This window comes from Vitis riparia, chromosome 14 (assembly GCF_004353265.1).
Source record: "Vitis riparia cultivar Riparia Gloire de Montpellier isolate 1030 chromosome 14, EGFV_Vit.rip_1.0, whole genome shotgun sequence".
NCBI classification, from domain to species: Eukaryota; Viridiplantae; Streptophyta; class Magnoliopsida; order Vitales; family Vitaceae; genus Vitis; species Vitis riparia.
The window spans coordinates 11,091,952-11,113,089 of record NC_048444.1 but is presented as its reverse complement, the minus strand read 5'-3'; positions in this window follow the sequence as shown (position 1 = coordinate 11,113,089).

The following is a 21,138-nucleotide window of genomic DNA, read 5'->3' as shown; positions in this document are numbered from 1 at the left end:
ATTTGAAGATGAATGAGTATTATTTATAGGCTCGCGGAATAAGTTTTCTTAATACATTTGGAACAAATGTCCTCATTTTACAATAATATTTATGAAGCATGTGATTGAGTGTGAGTTTCTTTCGAGTACCAAATAATTTTCCGTCCATGATTCTGGCAAGGCAAGTGGTCTGTGCACTTGTTTATAAGACATGCCCAAGATCTTTTGTTATACTGTCAGAAAATTTTTACATGCAATGTGTAGATGAGAGGAAATACCAGATCTAGCCAAGTACTAATTTAGATGGATATATAACTAATGTGGATGAATAAGGGTCCAAGGAGAAGTTGATTTTAACGTAGCTACGGCATGATGATCACCCAGGATGAGTATTTGCCCGGACAACAATCCTATTTGAAAATTTTGGATCTTCTATTATGAAACTACTTAAGAGGAGAGGGTAAACATATGGAATGGTTCTTTTGATTTTAGCCCAAAACTTGAATTTAAATATTTTTTCGTTCTTTGATTAGGGTATTCAGTTAATAAATCCCAAGCACAATCAATCTCACAGAGGATATGTGATTTACATAAAAGAAAAAAGAAACAAAGAAAAAATGTAAAAAACTACGAGATCATGGGGATACCAATGAGACCATCTTTTTAAATTTCTTGTGTGTATGTGCTGGCCGGAAATTTTTGCATGCATGTTGTGCTATTTTTTATCCAAATGATTTAGGGAGTTTGCATCTTTCATATATATATATATATATAAAGAGAGAGAGAGAGAGAGAGTAAATTGAAACTTACCACAAAAAAAAATTTCATACATTTTTTCACATTGTTTAGTACTTCTTGAGATCCTTTTCCAAATTTTGCATCCCAATTTCTTGTGAAACGTCTATCTTAAAAGGAATAGGGCTATTTTATATATAGAAATTAATTCTTCAAATCATAAAAATTATCTACAGATTTTTTATATGAAAATGATAGAAAACTAATATAAAATAATTTGTAAAAAAAAAAAAAAAAAGTTCTCTTACACCTGAATTTATCTTAATAGACATAAGACATCAACTAGTTGTGGAAATATGTTTTTTGGGTATGAAACTACCTAGAAAGAAGTGGAGGATAGAATATGGTCCGTAATATCCAGGGATCAATTATGATGCAAAAATGAATACATCAAATATGATCAATGCACACACTAGTTATGCATGGAAACTCCTTAAACCATCTTTTCTCCGAAAGTTAAACCACCCGAGGGACTATTTGGCCATAAGGATGATCTTAGCCATAAGGTAATCTTAAATCTTAAAAAGTATGAAGTTTTAGCAAATCCAAATTGCACAGTACCGGTTCTACATGTTTGTTTATTTGTTTGTTTGTTTGTCCTTTTTGTTTTTTTTAATGTAATGCTAAATGCAAATTACTTTCAGACTTTAGATGCATTTGTTTTTAATTTTATTTTTACTTATTACCTTTTTTAAAAAAAAAAAAAATTAATTAAATGAAAAATTAAAATATTTGACTTTTTGTTGAATGCTAAAAATAATATTTTGAAACAATTAAAACATAATTTCAACATGACCCTAACCCTATTCTTAACACTTAATAGAAAAAAAATGATAAAAAGACAAACAACTTAATAGTAAATGATAAAAAGACAAACAACTTAATACTATTAAGTTGTATTCAGAATTAAGTTAAATTAAATTATATTTACATTCAAGTAAAAAAACAAGTGCCACCTTAATTCTAAAAAGAACCTAATTTAACTTAAGTCTATGATAGTGTTTTTTTTTTTTAAAAAAAAGTTTAATTCTAAATACAACTTAATCTAACTTAAGTTTAAATATAACTTAATAGTATTAAGTGTTAAGTAGTTATTTTTTTACATATTTTATTTTTATTAAGTGTCAAGTTATTTGATTTTTATGTTTAAAATCAACATTTTGTGCATTAAGAAAATAATTTTTACATTAATTCTTATTTGACCAAAAATAATTTAACATATTTCTAAAAATTTCAAAATAATAGAAATTACTATAATAATAAAATTTTAAATAAGTAATTTGCATTATCATCCTGAAAAAATAAATGCTATATTTATTCTATTTATATAATTAAAATAAAATACTTAAAGCAAATAATTTGATAAATAATAAATTGATAAACTTAAATCAAATTAGAGAAATGAAAATAAGACAACTAAACTGTTAGAGTTATTTATTATTATTTATTTAGTAATATCTAGTAGCTTTAGTTAGCTTTATTTAGTTACTATTTTTCTCTCTTATTTAGTTACTATTATTGTATATAGAATTATTCTATTTCTTTTTTAGGTTTTATTAGGTCTATTTAAATCCTAATAGTATTGTATCTCTTTCAATAGAGTTCATAAAGAGAAATACTACATTTTCTTTTCTCTCTCTCTTTGAATTTCTTTTTAGATTTCAACATGGTATCAGAGCAAAATTGATCTTGTAATGGGATCTTTTTATCTGTATTCGTTTGTTCGTGCAATTCCTTTTTGTCGTGCTTGATCATGGGATATCGTAGTGAGTGATTGCATTGTTATTTTCTTATTTGATTTCGTATTTTTTTTCTTCATTTTGTTTTTGTTTTTGTTTTTTTATTTGTTGGCTATTTGTCATTTATTTATCATGGCTAGTGAACGACATGATTCCTTTCAATCTATTAGTGTGAGATTAAATGGAAAAAAATTATTTGTATTGGAGTTATGTGATGAAATTTTTTCTAAGGATAAGTGAGTTGTATCTTTAGACTGAGCTAATTGATTAATTATGACCTTGTATAGTTAATTAATCAATTAGTAGCATTTTTGGGTTAGATTAAGTGACCTAAGTCCATAGTGGGCTTAAGTCACTTAAGCTTAGTAAGAGACTTATCAATACCCCTTTAGAGGTGAGGGTTTCCATGTCTTCTCATTTTCTCTCTATAGTCCAAAGATGGAACCCTAACCTCTATCCTTGAGATCTCCATCATCTCAGTGCCTAGACATAAGAAAGAGTCAACAGGCGGAAGATCATAGTGTTTACAAGATCTATTACGACTTTGAAGTTATTTACATTGATTGGAATCGATTTTAGAACATCTGAAACAAAGGTGTGTGGTTTTTTTTCTCTGGATTTATGATTTTTGTGGTATCAATATTTGTTTTGAATACCTAATTTCCATTGCAATAGATTGAGAAGGCTTATGATAGATTTTTATATACCCTATGAGATCTAGGACATGGGAACGAAGTAATATGGGGTTCCCAATAACTAATATATGAGATTTAAATTAATAACGATAAAATATTACACCTTTTTTTAGTATCAAGTATATAGTTGTAGAAGATGATGCTTAATAATAATAATATCCCAAAAATTTCACACACACCTTTTTTTTAAGTTTTAGTGTCATGGTTTCGTATGTTTGAAGATGATGTTTATAAAAAGTGTCAAGATTTCTATTGATGGAAGATGACATATCTTTTAAATGTCAATGTTGTTGGTGATTATTTAATGATGTTATTTTAATTTTTGGGCAAGCACCAAAGTTCATAAATGATGATGTTTTTTCTAAGTGTCAAGGTTTATGTTATGAGAAGATGACTCTCACTAGAAGTGTTAATGTATCTACAACCATAACATGGTAGTCTAAAAAATGATGCTTTAAGTAAGTGTCATCTTATATTTTTCTTGATGCATAAAAAGCATTGTCTTTACCTTTTTCTTTATAGTGAAAATGCATTAAAAGACAATTTTGAGAGTTTTCATGTCAGAAGTTAAGAGGAAAGAAACTCTAATAAAATAAATTTTACTCCAAACAAATTTAGAGTTTTCATAAGAGGAAAGACAAATTAAAAGTTCATAAGAGGAAAGACAATTTTGAGAGTTTTCATGCTCCCAAAAACCGTCTTTCCAATTTACTAAAAATGATAAATTGTGTCTAAAAGAGACGATTTCCACTAATAAAATAAGAAGTTGGAAATCGTCTCTTGAAAAGACAATTTCCAAAAAAAAAAATGTATATATATAAATTAAGCAATCAGAAATCGTCTCTTGAAAAGACGATTTCCACCAAAAAAAAAAAAAAAAAAACAATAGGAAATTGTCTCTTGAAGAGACGATTTCCACCAAAAATTAAAAATAGAATAAAATTTAATATATATTATAACACAATTAATTATCTACATATTATAAAAAAAATAATACAATTTAATATAAAATATATTATAAATTTAAAAATTTATTATACTCATACAATTATTATATATATATATATATATAATTAATTAATTAATTAATTTTATTTGCTAAATTTAATATAAGATAAATAATATTTATCTATTATTTTTTTCTTTCACTTTGTAATTAAATAAAGACTACTATCAATTTATGTGAAAAAATGAGTTAAAAAAAAAAATTGTTATTAATTTATTAAATAATTATTTACAAAATAAATAATTTTGTTTGTTTTTATTTTAAATTAATTTTATTATATAAATTTTAAGATTAAAAATATTAATCTTTAAGTTAAAATTTCACTGTAGTAGAACTTAACTTTTTTATGGCCTTCGCTACACGCTTCATATCCCCAATTCTAATGCATTAGACTCATAGCCCATAGGAGAATCTTACCTATTACACTTCATCACTTCACACACTATTACACTACAATTGCACTCAACCAATTTGAAGACCGTTTCCTACACTCATAGCCCATTGGAGAATCTTACCTATTGCATTCAACCAATTTGAAGGCACGTTGTCATTTCTTCTGAAATGTTGAAATATTCCACCAATTTAATACTCCACCAATTTGACCGTTTGATGTCATTTCTTCTTACACATTCAAACGTACACCCTTTATCCTACACACTACACTCATCCTACAATATAAATTAGATTCAAATTTTTTCATTCTCATTTTCCCCATCTTCCCCACTTGAAACTCAGTTTTTCACTTATCAGTTTTTTACATTACATCACTTCTATCTATATCCCTCATTCTCTTTGAGAGATTTCTTAGCATATCTCATCTCTTTCCTTCAACGGTCACGCTTCTTATAAGGTAATATTTTTGTTTTATTTTTATTTCAAATTATTTTGTAATGTATAGTTTTTAAATTCATTTGGATTATGTAATATTTGTTTGAATAATATTTATTGGAAATTATTATTTTAAATAGATTAAATCATTCAAAAAATAAAAGATATATTATTTTATTCCTAGGTAATATTTTTGTCTTTGTTTCATATTTATTGTGTAACACATGATAGATATTTGTTGTTATATGTATTTTTTAATTTATTGGATTTATGGTAATTTTGTTAGAATATTATTTGTTATAAATTATCATTATATAAAGATAAATGAATTAAATCATTCAAAAAATAAAAATGATATTAGTTTATTTAATTAATATGAAATAATATGATTATTGCTTATGTTTATCAATCAAATAATACGTTTTATAAAATATTAAAATTAAATATTAAAAATAAAATAAAATATTAGTAAAATGAGAATGAAAAATAATAATAATAGAATAATTATATATCTATATATTTTGCATAATATATGATTTAAAAAATATTAAAATCTAAAAAATAGAAATACAACAGTATCCGAAATTATGAATTTATCATATATATATTTTTAAATTAATATTAGTTTTAAATCATTGAAAAAATTGTTGTAAAACAATGAGATGTAAAAATAAAAATATAAATAAAAGTAGAAATAAAACTAAAATGTTATTTGATTTATTTAAATGGATATTTAAATGTATAATATATATATATATATATAAGTAATTATGTATAGTACAAAATAGTAACCATGAGTATTAAATGTATATAATATATATTTAAATATTAAATATATATAATATGTAAATTTACATTTAAAATGTTATATTATATACATTTAAATATCTATTTTAAAAAAAGAAAAGAAATATATAGTTGTAAAATGTTAGAATATATAATAAAAAAATGGATTTAGTAATGGTTGTTAGTATTAAATTATTTGTTTGCATATAATATTATTTAAAAAATATTAAAATATAAGAAATATAAATAGAACATTAACCAAAATTATGAATTTATCTTATATATTTTTAAAAAATTAATATTAGTCTTAAATTGTTGAAAAAATTCTTGTAAGATATTGAGAGCTAAAAATATAAATATAAATAAAAGTAGAAATAAAACTAAAATGTTATTTGATTTATTTAAATGGATATTTTAATGTATATAATATATATATATATATTCAATGTATATGATATGTAAATTTACATTTAAAATGTTATATTATATACATTTAAATATCCATTTTAAAAAAGAAAAGAAAGATATAGTTGTAAAATGTTAGAATATATAATAAAATAAAATAAATAAATTTAGTAATGGTTGTTAGTATTAAATTATTTTTTTGCATATAATATTATTTAAAAAATATTAAAATATAAGAAATATAAGTAGAACATTATCCAAAATTATGAATTTATCTTATATAATATGTAAATTTACATTTAAAATGTTATATTATATACATTTAAATATCCATTTTAAAAAGAAAATAAAGATATAGTAATGAACAATGCACCATAATATTAGTAAAATAGATTTGCAAAATACATATTGTATATCAATTATTGTCATAAAGTTTATTGATGATGATACTCATTTGTTGATTTTTTTAATATATTTAATAATGGACGGTTACACCATAGTGTTACGTTATACTAGTGGTGAAATTATTGATTGTGAATTTGGGGTATATTATAATCATCCTCTTGAAAAAGGTGTTTCAATAAATAGTATGATAACATTTGATGAGTTAGAAACAAAATTGTGTCATACTCTGAATATTAATCGTACTTACACCAAGTAAAATATGGTGTTCTGATATCCAGTTCCCTTTCCAAATGGAAGGGATACTATTAATTATGTCCCTTTGCCTATTCGAGATTATGGTGATGTGAGCATAATGTTTACTGTTGTCGCACAATCTGCTCCTCCAAATACTATTGAAATGTATTGTCAAACTTCTTTAATTGATTATCACCCCATGCCAAGTAGCTTTACTACCCCAATGCATATTGAAAGTCTAGGTCCAAGTCAAAAAATGGTAGAAGAGAACACATATTCCCCTATGTATATGCAAAGTTATGATAATGATATAGAACCTATAGTTAGGGTAGATTTGGCGGGGGTTACTAATTCAATTGTAATGACAGTTGAAAATTATGTTGATATTTTACCTAAAAATGATGATGGCAATGTGGAGTTATTTGATGAAGATGATGGCAATGAGGATATTATGGACATGGAGGATAATGAAAATACAGAAAATGATGCATCATTGCTAGGTGGTGGTGAACATGATGTCCCTTCCCCAATATTTAGAGAATTGAATTGGGATGTAATTAACTCCATGTCTAATAAGGATTTAATAGCATGCACTAGCTTATGGAATGAATAAGATGAATTGTTTAAGGGTTTGCGGTTTGAGAGTAAGGTGGACTTACAATCTATTGTTAAACGTTATTCCATGTGTAGAAATTAACATTTGATTGTTATTGAATCTGAGCTAGATATGTGGCTTATAAAGTGCAAAAAATGGTTTGAGGGTTGTAATTGGAGGCTTCGTGCATGTTGTCGTAAATCTCATGGTTTGTTTAAGATAACAAAGTACATGGGTCCTCACACTTGTGTTTACCATAAACTATCACAAGATCACTCACAATTAGATTCCACATTCATTGCACAAGAAGTTCAAAATGTAGTCCAAAGTGATCACACAATTTCAATTACTGAATTACATCAAATAGTGAAAGATAAATTTGGTTATAATGTTCATTACAAGAGGATTTGGAAAGCAAAGAAGAAAGCAGTCATAAGGATATTTGGTGATTGGAATGAATCTTACCAAGCTTTACCTAGATGAATGAATATTGTTAAACTTACTAATCTTGGGACTAAGGTTGTTTGGAAGACATCAGTACTAGCAGGTTGCAATTAAAATATTTTTTTTATGCATGTGTTCTAGGCTTTTGGGGCATGTGTTGAAGGATTTAAGCATCGTAGACCAATAATACAGATAGATGACACTTTTTTATATGGAAAATACATAGGGAAACTTTTGATTGCAACATCAATCAATGCTAATGGTCATATCTTCCCTCTTGCATTTGCAATAGTTGAAGATGAATCATCAGATAGTTGGTCTCGGTTTCTTTATACATTAAGGAGTCAAGTCATGAAAAGAGAAGACATATGTCTCATTTTTTATCATCATGCAGGAATATAAGCCCCCATTAGGGATCCTAGTGTTGGATGGAACCCGCCTTATGCACACCATCAATATTGTCTTAGGCATGTGACAAACAATTTTAATGATAATTATAGAAATAAGATGTTAAAATACTTAGTGTATAGAGCTGGGTCTCAACATCAACCACAAAAGTATGAGTCATGTATTATTGAGTTCAAATGATTAGATGAGAAATGCTTAGAATGGTTTAACAGGTTGGACACAAAGAAATGGACTTTGACACATGATGGAGGACATCGGTATGGGTGGATGACTATAAAGTTGAATGCATAAATAAAGTGCTTAAAGAGGCTAGAATGTTGCCTATCACTACTCTTGTTCGATTAACTTTCTATCGTTGTGTTTCACATTTCGAGACTCGTCGAACAGAGATACAAACTCGAATTGTAAATGGAGATTTGTATATTTCCTATGCCACTAACAAAATAACAAAATATGAATCAAGGGATCGTGGACACACTGTTAATATCTTTCATCGTTCAAATGAGATATTTGAAGTGACAATTGCTCCCCATAGGTTTCATATGGATAAAGGAAACGATATACAAATTGTGAAATTGAAAGAAAGAACATGTACTTGTAATAAATGGCAATCATTTATTATCCCATGTTCACATGTGCTAGCTATATGTGCACATGTAAGGATTGATAGTTGGCAATTTGTTGACAAGCATTATAGGATGGATGTATATGGTTATTGCTATGCACCACAATTCAATCCAGTTCCACATCATGCCTATTGGCCAGAACCTAATTTTCCAATTGTTCATCCTAATCCAACTCTAGTATGTGATAAAGGAAGACCAAGATCTTCAAGGATTAGGAATGAAAAGGATTGGAGAGAACCAAGTGTCAAAGTTCGATGTGGGCTTTGTAAACAGGAGGATCACAATCATCGAAAATGTCCTAACAGAGGGGAGTTTTCTAACACAACCACTCAATGATATTGTGAGTTCAGGTTGAAAATTTCTTATTTAAATGAAAGTTTTTTTTAACATTAAAGATGAACATTGAGTTATTTCCATATAATGTCATTGGAATGTCTTGTAATAAACTAATGAAATTATTTAAATGATGTAGGGAATACGTTCTCATAGATCTTGGACCTGTAGATCGTTCTGTTCTGTATAACTAGGAAGACACCGATCTTCACTTATATGAGAAGGAAATGATCCTGGAGAGCTCCATTGTCGACGTCGTGAAGCCAGTTTCTATCGTAATAGTGTTTTAGATGCACGCATCATTCCATATTTGCAACAATCTAGATTCTATGGTGTTGCCTGATTATGTTTCATTTCATTTGATTGGCACCTTATTACAACATTTATAGAGAGATGACGTCCTGAGACCCACACTTTCCATGTACCTCAGGAAGAGTGTACCATCATACTTCAGGATGTTAGCATTATTTTAGGCTTACTGATTGATGGTGTTGCAGTTAGCGATAGCACATGCTTGGATTGGAGAGAGGTGTGGTGCCTAAAGATAGAGGTATATCTGGACAAAGACTTCGTTTGTCTAGGTTGACAGAGCATTTTCCTTCATTGACACCTGATGCTAATGTGGAGTCTATGCGATGCTATGCTAGGGCATTCATCTTACAGTTGATTGGAGGTTTTCTTTTTGCGGATAAATCAAACAATAGGGTACATTTAATGTTTTTACCACTACTTGAGGATTTTAGAGTTATTGGTACTTATAGTTGGGGTAGTGCTTGCCTAGCTTGGCTATATCGAGAGATGTGTCAAGCATTTCGTATTTTTGTTACAATTATGGATATAGGATAGATTTTCCTTTATAGCACCTATGCACTTACATTCGACCCTACATGATGAAGTACTAGCACAACCACCTTTAGGCATGCGGTATATATTCAACCTTAGTTATAGCATATGTAAACACATATATACATAAATAAACAATTATATAAACTTTTAATATATATTCTTTTTGTAGTTGGAGAGATGAGTTTTGTACTACTTCAACGCCTATGCATGTGTTACCCTAGTATAGGTATCTACTTGATTGACTTATGCTAGAGCAGGTGAGAAATTCATTATTTTGAATAATTTTTTTAAACAATTTGTAATCAAAATATTATTAAATAATGTGAGTCATATTTCAAATTTAATTGCAAATTATATGGAAGCCATATATTGATGATGTCATCTCTGGACTCCTAGATTATTCTATTATTGCCTCGGACTTATGGTTGACTATTTCACCGCTTATCTGTTTCCACATAGTGGAGTGGCATAGATCTGATCATGTTTTGAGGTAGTTTGGGTTGCTACAGCATATTCTTGAGCAGTGCGATATGGAATTGGGATTACATAAATATGATTTGAGGGGTTGACATGATTTGGATTGGATGAGTAGTCATCACCACTATATTCAAAGATGGGAGGCTACGTACAATCATCTTGTTAGAACTAAGGCAACATCTACTTCTTACGAGTATAACCACCCATATATAGTGTGGTATCGTTCTATCACTCGTCTTTTTCTTACTCCACATGGATCTTCATGGAAAATAGTGGTAATTACAATGTCTTTTTATTTATTATTATATTTTCTTCTAATTAGAAAAACATCTAACTTTTTATTCTTAATTCTTACATAATCACAGTTTGTAACAGATACATCTATGGACTGGTCCAGATACATCGAATATAGGTCATCGTGATGAAATTCATCAATTAAGTGCAACCACTTTAAAGGCTATACACGAGGCTGATAGGTTGCTTATTCTCCCTAATGTCGATGATACAGAGAGACAATCATCGGATGAGAAGGTAGTGATGAGAGATGGTGGGGTACGAACTAGAGGTGGTGAAGTGGGGACTAGAAGTGGTGGAGTGCGGACTAGAAGTGGTGGGGTGCAGACCAAAGGTGGTGGGGTACGGACCAGAGGTGGTGGGGTATGGACTAGAGGTGGAGGTGTACGAAAACGTGGAGGTGTACGAAAACGTGGAGGCCATATTTATGATGATCCACACTTTCCTATCGATGATGCATTGCTAGATTTTCCATCATCATCACTTTTACAACATACACGAACTAGAGGTGGAGGTGTTCGAACTAGAGGTGGAGGTGTATGAACACGTGGAGGCCATAATTCTGGTGATCCACACTTCCCTATCGATGATACATCGCTAGATTTTCCATCATCATCGCCTCTACAACATACTGCCTTCACTTTTTCTACACCACTTGACCAGTCACTACCTCATTCATCAGTTCCATCCATTGATAAGGGGGTGATATAGGAAGATGTTGGGACATCATTCATCCAGGAGCCATTGCATTCTTATATCGATGGGCCTTCTTTTCATATACCTATGTCATCTAGTATTGAGGTGTCATTTACTCCACCTACAACACCACTCATTGCTTTGTCACCACAATCATTAGGACATCCATTTATAGATGATGTGACGACACAAATACAATACTTTCCTACACCACTTGTTGAACAACAGGGAAAGGATCACTGTAAGAAAAAAGCCTTTTGTTGACAGTTTTCACCATCAAGGTAAGGTATATCTGTCAAGGTATGTTATAATTTATATATGCCATCTATACCAGTGTCAAGAAAAGTTTAAATCTACCTTGACATTTACATATGTCAAGGTTGTTTATATTTCTACCAATGATGGAATTTTTGTTAGTCTGACATATGTTAATGTTTCTTTCATTTTTGTCAAGGTTGGATTCAACATATGTCAAGATTTCTTGATCTTATGTCAATGTTAACTTGCTCTTCAATTAAGGTTGCTACAACAAATGTCAAGGATAAGTATAATATGTCAAGGTTTCTAGCTATTGCAATGTCAATGTTGGGCATTGGCCATCTGTGAAGGTTGCCTATGACAAATTTAATATTATTTTACTATAATTTTTAGTTTTAATGGAAAATGAACTTGTTACCATATGAACCTTGTTTCCAAATTAAATTTGATGCATATTTAATTATGATAATAATAACTAAGTCTTAAACAATGTAAATAAACTATTACTCAAGGGAAAAAATTATTATATATACATTTGAATATTAAAAACACAATGGAATAAATCTTTTTCTACTTACTCTCTTTTTTCTATCTACAAAAAAAAAAAAAAAAAAAAAAAACTAATTACAAACATTCAATTAAGATAATATATAAACTTAAATTGAAAAGTACAATACTATCTTTGTAAGAGGTGGTCACTAATTCTTCATCTTCTTCTTCTTTTTGCTATATTTCTTGAATACCTAGTAGGATAGACACAACATTAATAGAAAAGTTAGCAACAAGTATCAAAATAGCAATTTTCAAATTATAAGGTACTTTCAATTGCAAGAATACATCAAACATATATGTAATTTGTAGATACCATATCTCTAGCATTAATATTCAAGGCACTATCCTCTAGAAAGACCCCAAAATTGCCAACACCTCTATCTCAAACCTATGATAGAAAAAACAAATGATGTTAACAAAAAGAAAAGCTCAAATTGAGAAATTAGATATCTAACTACAATGAAATATTTTTAAGATTGAATTCTAAGTTTAATTATTGTGTTTTTATATTATGGACCTAAATAACTATAAAAGTATACTTCTTTTTAATTTCTAAAAGGAATGCAAAAAGGAAAAGAGAAAACAAAATTTTCTAATATATCTTTCATGTTATTTTGGCCTCTAAATAGATAAAAACTCACATTATCTAAGAAATCGTTAAAATTAAAGTTGCCTATAAATTTTAATCATCTCAATCATAAATAATGAAATATCTAAATTCAAATTCATGGAAACCACACTAACTATTAATTTCAAGCACCAAATGCATCTAAACTTAACAAAATAGAAAATCAAGGATATTTTCCTTCAATTCTAATAGGGTAATAGATCTTATGTGTGCAAATTTTGTCTTTATTTCAAGAACTAATAAATGCACAAGCTATCTAGTTGAGAGATTAAATTTGTAAATTTTTAAAAGAAATAAATTAATTAAATAAACAAAAAAGGTTTAAGAAATGGAAAATCTCCAAAATTAAAGAGAAAATCAAGCACATTTCATAAATGGGAAAAAGTTATGCAATATGTTGCTATTCTTTTCCAACTAATGTGAAATTGAAAACATATTTGACACAAAGTTGTGTGAGAATACATCTATAAGGTTAATAGAAATAATGTGTAGATTGCCATTTAAAGCTATGTAAACTAAGAATAACAAATAGCAAATTATATTATTTATATCTATGATGCCTTGTTAAAATACAATGTCAAATATTCCATAGATAGACAACTACGCATGAGTATGAAAATGTTGTGTAGATGTTCCTCTCATAGGCAGCTAATGCATGAGTTCATCAAATTCAAAACTTAACAACAATTAAAGCTGACAAAGAACCCAATTATCAATTATTAAAGAACTCTTAATTCGAGCAAAAACTAAAACTAATAAAACAACTAATAACAAAATATAAGAGTTGCATTGGCACCCAATATAATGTTCATCTTAATGTAATTGTGCTCATTAAAACAAAAAATTTTATAGCATAAATTAATTGAAGACCCCATATAAGCAACAAGAAAATACTTCATACCATTACAATGGTAATTATTAAGGACTATAGAAACAATTTTAGTTGGCTTGTGACTATGAATCGAAGAATTAAAATTTTGTGAGGGTTGATTTATTGCTTATCAATCAAATAGCATATCAACATTTAACAAAAGAAAGAGTTTCAAACAATCATGAATCAGAACATTAAAATTTAGCCCTAAAAAAAGAAAAAAAAAAAAAGAGAAAGAACCAAACCAAAGGAGCCCAAGTAAAAATTCAAGTGCATAAATAAGTAAAATTAAATAGTTAACCATATTAAAGAGAAAACTATGTCACTGATTACTACTCAAAAAGTGCTATTTGATAGCTTGTAATTAATCCTTTTAAACACTTTTGAGTAGTAGTTATTGCCTTTTAACCCAATTAATATGTTAAGGCCCCTTTCAATCAATTCTAATCAAATTGCCTTAAGTTTTGGTGTTTTGATAGCTTTTTGATCACCAAAGCAATATGAGATTGAGGAGAGTTATTTGGAATCCTTGGCAAAGCAATGGGAAGCTCAAAGGCATGAAGAATCAAAGCTTTGAAGTCCTTTGCCATAAGCAAAGTTGAAATGCAAGGAGGGGAAGCAAAGAGAATCCAGTCATGAAGCATTCTTGATGACAGTCATGTCAGCCACTTTTGGAGCACTTCCTGATGTCTAATTTATGCATGCTATATGTCATTTGAAAGCTTAGGAAGTCAAAAATCCAATGCTTCAAACGGCACGCAATTCGGAGTTGAAATGAAGGAGTTACAACTGTTGGAAGCCGATCACTCCAAGCTGAATGAAGGATTTAGCAAAGTGCTGCGAAATCACCCTTTTGTTGCGAAATGATTTCGCAGCCTTTTTGTACAGTGCTATGGATTTCCCCTGAAGTTTCACGACGCGATGGAAGCCAATCACCACAAGATGAAAGCCAACTTCGCAGCACTGCGGAATCAGCCATTTGCTGCGAAGTGATTTCGCAACCCTTTTTGTTCGTCTGCGAAATTTCGCAGACCTCTTTTTCACCTGCGAAATGGTCCTTAGTGCTTCCCGATATTTGTAACCGACACTTGGAGATATTTTTCTTCAGATTTTTGTTACCTAAATCCCCAAATTCTCCTTGTATCCCACCAATTATAGGATTCCTTAGCTTTTAAGTTAGGAAAATGGCTAAATATCCATGTAATAGCTATTAATGTAATTTTTCATATAAAGAGAGCCCGAGGAGTCTGTTCTGAGGGTGATGAACCTTTTGTAAAAGTTTCAAAGGAGGTAAAATACAGAGCTTGAGCTCTACCTTACCTTCTCACTTTGATTGTATTTTTCATTTACTAAGTTATGCACTCTCTGAGGAGCTTTCCCTAGAGAATGAGTAACTAAACCTTTTAGTTCCTTGGAGTTAAGGTTGTCGGGAAAGGTTCCAAGTGCAAGAATCAGAAGCTTTGTGGTTTCAGCTATGAATGAAGAGAAAGTGTGTCCCATGAATGGTTTCTATGTTTTTAGTTAACTTAAAACGTCTCGGAGTCACCTGGGCCAACACTTGGTAAGGCAAGTGATCTCTAACCATGGAGATGCACTAGTTTACCCCTTGCGAGCCTCTGGGAGGTGACTTGAAGGTAGGATTTTCTAGAATTGCCAACACTTGGTAAGCTTTTGGACTCTAAGGAGACATCCATTAGTTATCTCTTGCGAGCTTGTGAAAGGAAGTCCAAGGTTAAAGATCACCTTGAATGGTAAAGGCTAAGTGAGAGGCTCGAACCATTGCAAGTTGCATCAGTGAGAGAATTAAAGCTGAAATCCAATTGAGGGATGCATTTGTGCAGCACCTGTTAGAGAAGTGACTTTATGTTAATTCTCTAGTGCGAGAAATTGAACCAACTGACCGGAGCTATGCTATTGCATGAGGAACCTCCCCTGTAAACCTGAATCTCCAAGGAATGCTTATCTTCTTAAGTAATTTCCATCACTTGCTGTGTTGTTAATCTAAGTCCAAACCTTTTTCAACTAAAGTTTGTGTTTTATTTCTTAAGCTAATCTTAAAATGAAACAGCACCAATTCACTTTGAATTAGTATCATTTTCAGCTTGGAAACCCTTCCCAGTGAACGATCCTAGAGCCACTATGCTATAGTAGCTTTTTCTTTGCTACTCTAGTTCATGGTGTTATAGGTTATAAATTTTGTTGATTACTCCCGCCATCAAGGAGCACCAGCTGGACACGAATCAGCTGAGACACCAATTAGGCATGAATCAGTCACATTATGCAAATTGTTTTTGTGTGCCCAAATATATAGTTCTGTTTCTTCATATAGCATTAAAAGTCCAATGGTATCGCTATACAACTGCAAAGGAAATAGTAGAGATAAAATTTAAAGGTAATCTACTCATAATTATTTCAATTAACACATCCAAATATTATGGATCAACAAAGAAATCAATTTAAAGAAAACAAAACATCAACCTTTACTAGCATAAAACAAAAACAAAAGTTTTTTAAAAAATCATTAGATATTAGATTATTTTTGGGGCAACAAAATTGAGACACATAATTGCATTAACCATTGATGCTTATAAACTCAATTTGAAACATAAAAATGAAATTGAACATGAATTTCAAGCTTCAAAAGTGTGAACCAAAGAAACACTTATAAAATGTTAGAAAAGAATGGGAAAAAAAAATCTAAAATAGGAAATTCCAATATGCATTTTTTTTAGTTATCTTCCTTATTTTTCTATAATCAAAGAGAGTAAAAAGGGAAAAGAAAAAGTGAAGATGACATAGAATCAAATAATAGAGTAAAATTCACCAATTATCTTAATTGAAATAATTTTTACAACAATAAAACATGATACACGATTACATGAACAACCCACGGTTTATTGAATTAATTCCTCATAGAAATGATAATTGAAACTTCAAATTCTGAAAACAAATTATCATACGCATGATCATTGCGAAATCCTAGAAAATAACAAATTAAAAAAAAAAACAAATTCAAAATTTCAAAATAGGATATTCAAAGTTTTCACTTTAATAGTTCTTTTTTCCTATTATTTTTCCACAAGCAGATACAGAGTTGGTGGCAGTGTGGTAAGGTGCAATGGTAATTTATGTTCATAAAGGAAATACGCATCCATTAGAAATTTGATACAATTTCCACATATATCATCACATTTATGTTCATGCCTACTTGCATATAGACCAAATCCCTAAAAAATTTTCATGAAGAGAGTGAAGATTGTCGCCAATGTTGCCAAATGTCAAACAACACAATTACAAAACCCTAATAAATCATAATAGATAATGCATCTATGATTCTCATTTTTGCCACAGGGGATAAGAATAGGGTGATGTGGATTGATTCAATTGAAGAAAATTCATAATAGATTTGAGAAAAAGAAAGAGAGAGAGAGAGAGAGAGAGAGAGAGAGAGAAAGAAAGAGAGAGAGGAGAGGGGAGAGGGGAGGGAAGGGGAGGGGGGGATGGTCAGTCTCACTAACCTCACGTGCCCTAACACCACCCAAATAGGAATATAGCCAAAACCCTTGGGCCTTTAACCCACTGAGCTACATAGGAGGAACCTTATTTGACCCTCCATTTCACATCTGATGGTCTTAAGTTTTTTAAACAATTATAATTTATTTATTTTATATCCACTATTCAATTCAATACAAATAAAAGAGCAAGAAAAATAGGCTAAACAAAAAAAGAAGATGGAAGGATTTTGGGTGAGAGGCCTTGGAGAAGATAAAACAAGAACGTCGGTTTTTTTTTCCTTGGCGTCCAAACACATCTTGCAGAGGTAAAAAGTTGGAAAAACTGATCTGGGGTTGTCTTATTTTCTAAGGAAAATGGGTATTTTTTTTCAGAAAATTTGCTTATTTTTCTATGTTTTTGCTACTATGTAATGGACTCTTCTCATTGTAGTTCTTTTTCTAATCTTTGGAGTTTCATTCACTGTGGGTCATTGTTTATTTGTTGAAATGCAGAGTAATTATAGATATTTTTGAAGGATTTTCTTTGATCTTGAGGTGATTGGAAGAACGTTTTCTTGGAGTTTGTAGTATTTTTTTTACCCTTATATTTTCTAGCGTTTTCTCGAGAAAATTGAGATGGGTGTTGTTAATGTGGTGTCGTTTTTGTTGCAGAGATATAGAAATGGATAAGGAAGTGAAGAATCAGAAATGGTGTAAAGGTTCGGAACCAGACTTTCTGTTGAGGTGGGGGAACAGGAAGAGACTTAGATGTGTGAAAGTCAAAGATGGAAGAAATGTTGCAGATAAATTAGACTGTTTGGGTAGCAAGAAAATCACCTCTCATGTTGATCGTTGTGTTGTCACTGCCGAGAAGGAGACCCCTCTCCACAAACCCATCGTCTGAATAAGTAATGACGACCATAGGTGGCGCATGAAGAGAAGGTGTGGTGGAGCTAATATGGGCGGCAACAAGTGGCTATCAATGGTGGACGATGAGAATGGTGGCAGAAGAGGTCGCCGTAGTGGGATCGTAGGAATGGTGTGCAGCCGACTGTGGTTGGCATAGCCAACAGTGACGACGAGGGATGGCATGGTGAAGATGGGAATGTGAGAGAGTGAGAGAAGAAAAAAAATGGAAAGAGAGAGAGAGAGAGAGAGAGAGAGAGAGAGAGAGAGAGAGAGAGAGAGAGAGAGAGAGAGAGAGAGAACGTTGATTGGTGGCGTCACCAGACTGATAGCCGCGGTATTGTTGAGATGGGTGAGTGGCATGGGTATGGAGAGAGAACGGGAAAGAAATAGGAAGGAGGAAAGAAGAAAAAACAGAGAGAGAATGGATAGTGGCGGTGGCAGAGAAGTGGGAGAGAAAAATGTGATCTCTTAAGGTTCTTTGAAATGAATGGTAGAGATGAGATTAAAAAATAAACGGTCCAGATTTCACCAACATTCATCTTATCACACCAAAATTTAAGTTCTTATTCTATCAGTTAACTTGATGAGAATCAATTTATGGAATATATTTATAACTTTTATAATGTCAATTTACCATAATTAATTTTCTTCTTTCCTAATGTCTAAATTTGTATGAGTTAACTTAAAAAATAAAATTTTGAAACCTAATATTATGCCCAACAATTTATAAATCAAAATTTCAAATATCTTAATTTTCAAGCTTACACAAATTTATTAATTATTTTTAAATCAAATACAAGTTAATTACTAATTTAAAAATAATGAAAAATAGTTTATGAAAAAAATATTGTATTAATACAAACTCAAAAAAATAAAATAATAATTGACATCAATGAAGAAAAAAAATAGTTTATTAGTATTGATTTTATTTATATCTAGTTATAAAAAAAAACCATAATGTAGCAAATTTTATTTCACTAAAATTAGTGAATAAAAAATGGTTTAAAAAAATTTATTTCATTGCTATTGATATAGACTAAAAAACAATTTAATCAATTTGATAAAAAAAAAATGAAAATTGATATTAACATTACTAAAAAAAATTATTAAATAAACATTGTCTTCCTTAATCAAAATTAATTGTTGTCACTTCAATTTATAATACTTAGTAAGTAAATTAGATATACACATATCAAACAAATTATTATCATTATTGTTTTTATTTAAGTACCTTGACATATGAACATACTAACTATATATTAACTTATAAATTATCTATCCATATTCTATTCTATAAGTCATGAAAGAATTCAACAAATTTTATATATGTCATTATTGGTTTAAACAAGTTTTATATGTCATAGTTGTTCATTTAAATAGGCAATATTGACACATATCACCTTAAGTCAAGATAATATATGTCAACAATGACCTTTTTTCTTATAGTGGACCAGGTTCAAGATTAAGGACATGGATGAGGACGAGGACGAGGATGATGGAGCAACATTAGATGATTCCTCATATCAATCCAAGTTGGAAAGATGTCACCAACACCCACACCAAAGAAGAAAGCCTCTTTCATGTGGCACACATTGATGACTTTTATATATTTTATTGAACATAATTTGACGATACATGTTGCTCTTTTGTTGCTTGTTGGTTTATTTGTATTGATGATGCAGGCTAACTTTTATTGGTTGTTAGTTTATTAGTGATGTATGTTAATTTTTGGGTTGTTTGTTGGTTTTTTAGCATTTACATAAATAATGTTATTGGTTTTTTATATTCATGATATTTTTTATTTTATTTTATTCATTTTATAGTGAAATTTGAAATTAAAGATTAATATTTTTAATTTTAAAATTTATATAATAATATTAATTTAAAAATTAAAACAAAATAAGATTATTATTTTATAAATAATTATTTAATAAATTACTAACAAAATTGTTTTTTATAAAATCATTTTTCACATAAACAAAAAAAAAGATAAATATTATTTATCTTATAAATAAAAAAATATCAAACTAAATTAATTTTATTAGTTGTAATTAATTGAATTAATTTAAAGAAAATTTGATTTAAGGACAATTAAAATTATTTAACTTATTTTTTTATATTTTATTCATTTTACAGTGAAATTTTAACTTAAAGATTAATATTTTTAATCTTAAAATTTATATAATAAAATTAATTTTAAAATTAAACAAACAAATTATTTATTTTTTAAATAATTATTTAATAAATTAATAACAGATTTTTTTTTTTAACTCATTTTTCACATAAAATTGATAGTATTTTTTTTTAATTCCAAAGTGAAAGAAAAAAATAATAGATAAATATTATTTATCTTATATTAAATTTAGTATACTATTTATAAATTAAATTTAGTAAATAAAATTAATTAATTTTATAATATATATTTTTAATAATTGTATTATTGTATAAGTATAATAGGGAATGGAAAAATGGATTTTTAAAGTTTTTTTTTTTTAAAAAAAAAAATCATCTCTTGAAGACACAATTTCTAACGTTTTTGTTTTTGTTTTTTTATTTATTTAATAAATTAATAAAAACAATTAAACTCAATTTTCACATAAAATTGATAATATTTTTTTTAAGAAAAATTCCAAAATGAAAGAATATATATATATATATATATAAATATTATTTATCTTATATTAAATTTAGTATATTATTTATTTATTAAATTTAGTAAATAAAATTAATTAATTTTATAATATATATTTTTAATAATTGTATTATTGTATAAATAGAATAAAGAATGAAAAAAAAATGGATTTTTTAAGGTTTTTTTTTTAAGTGAGAATTTCT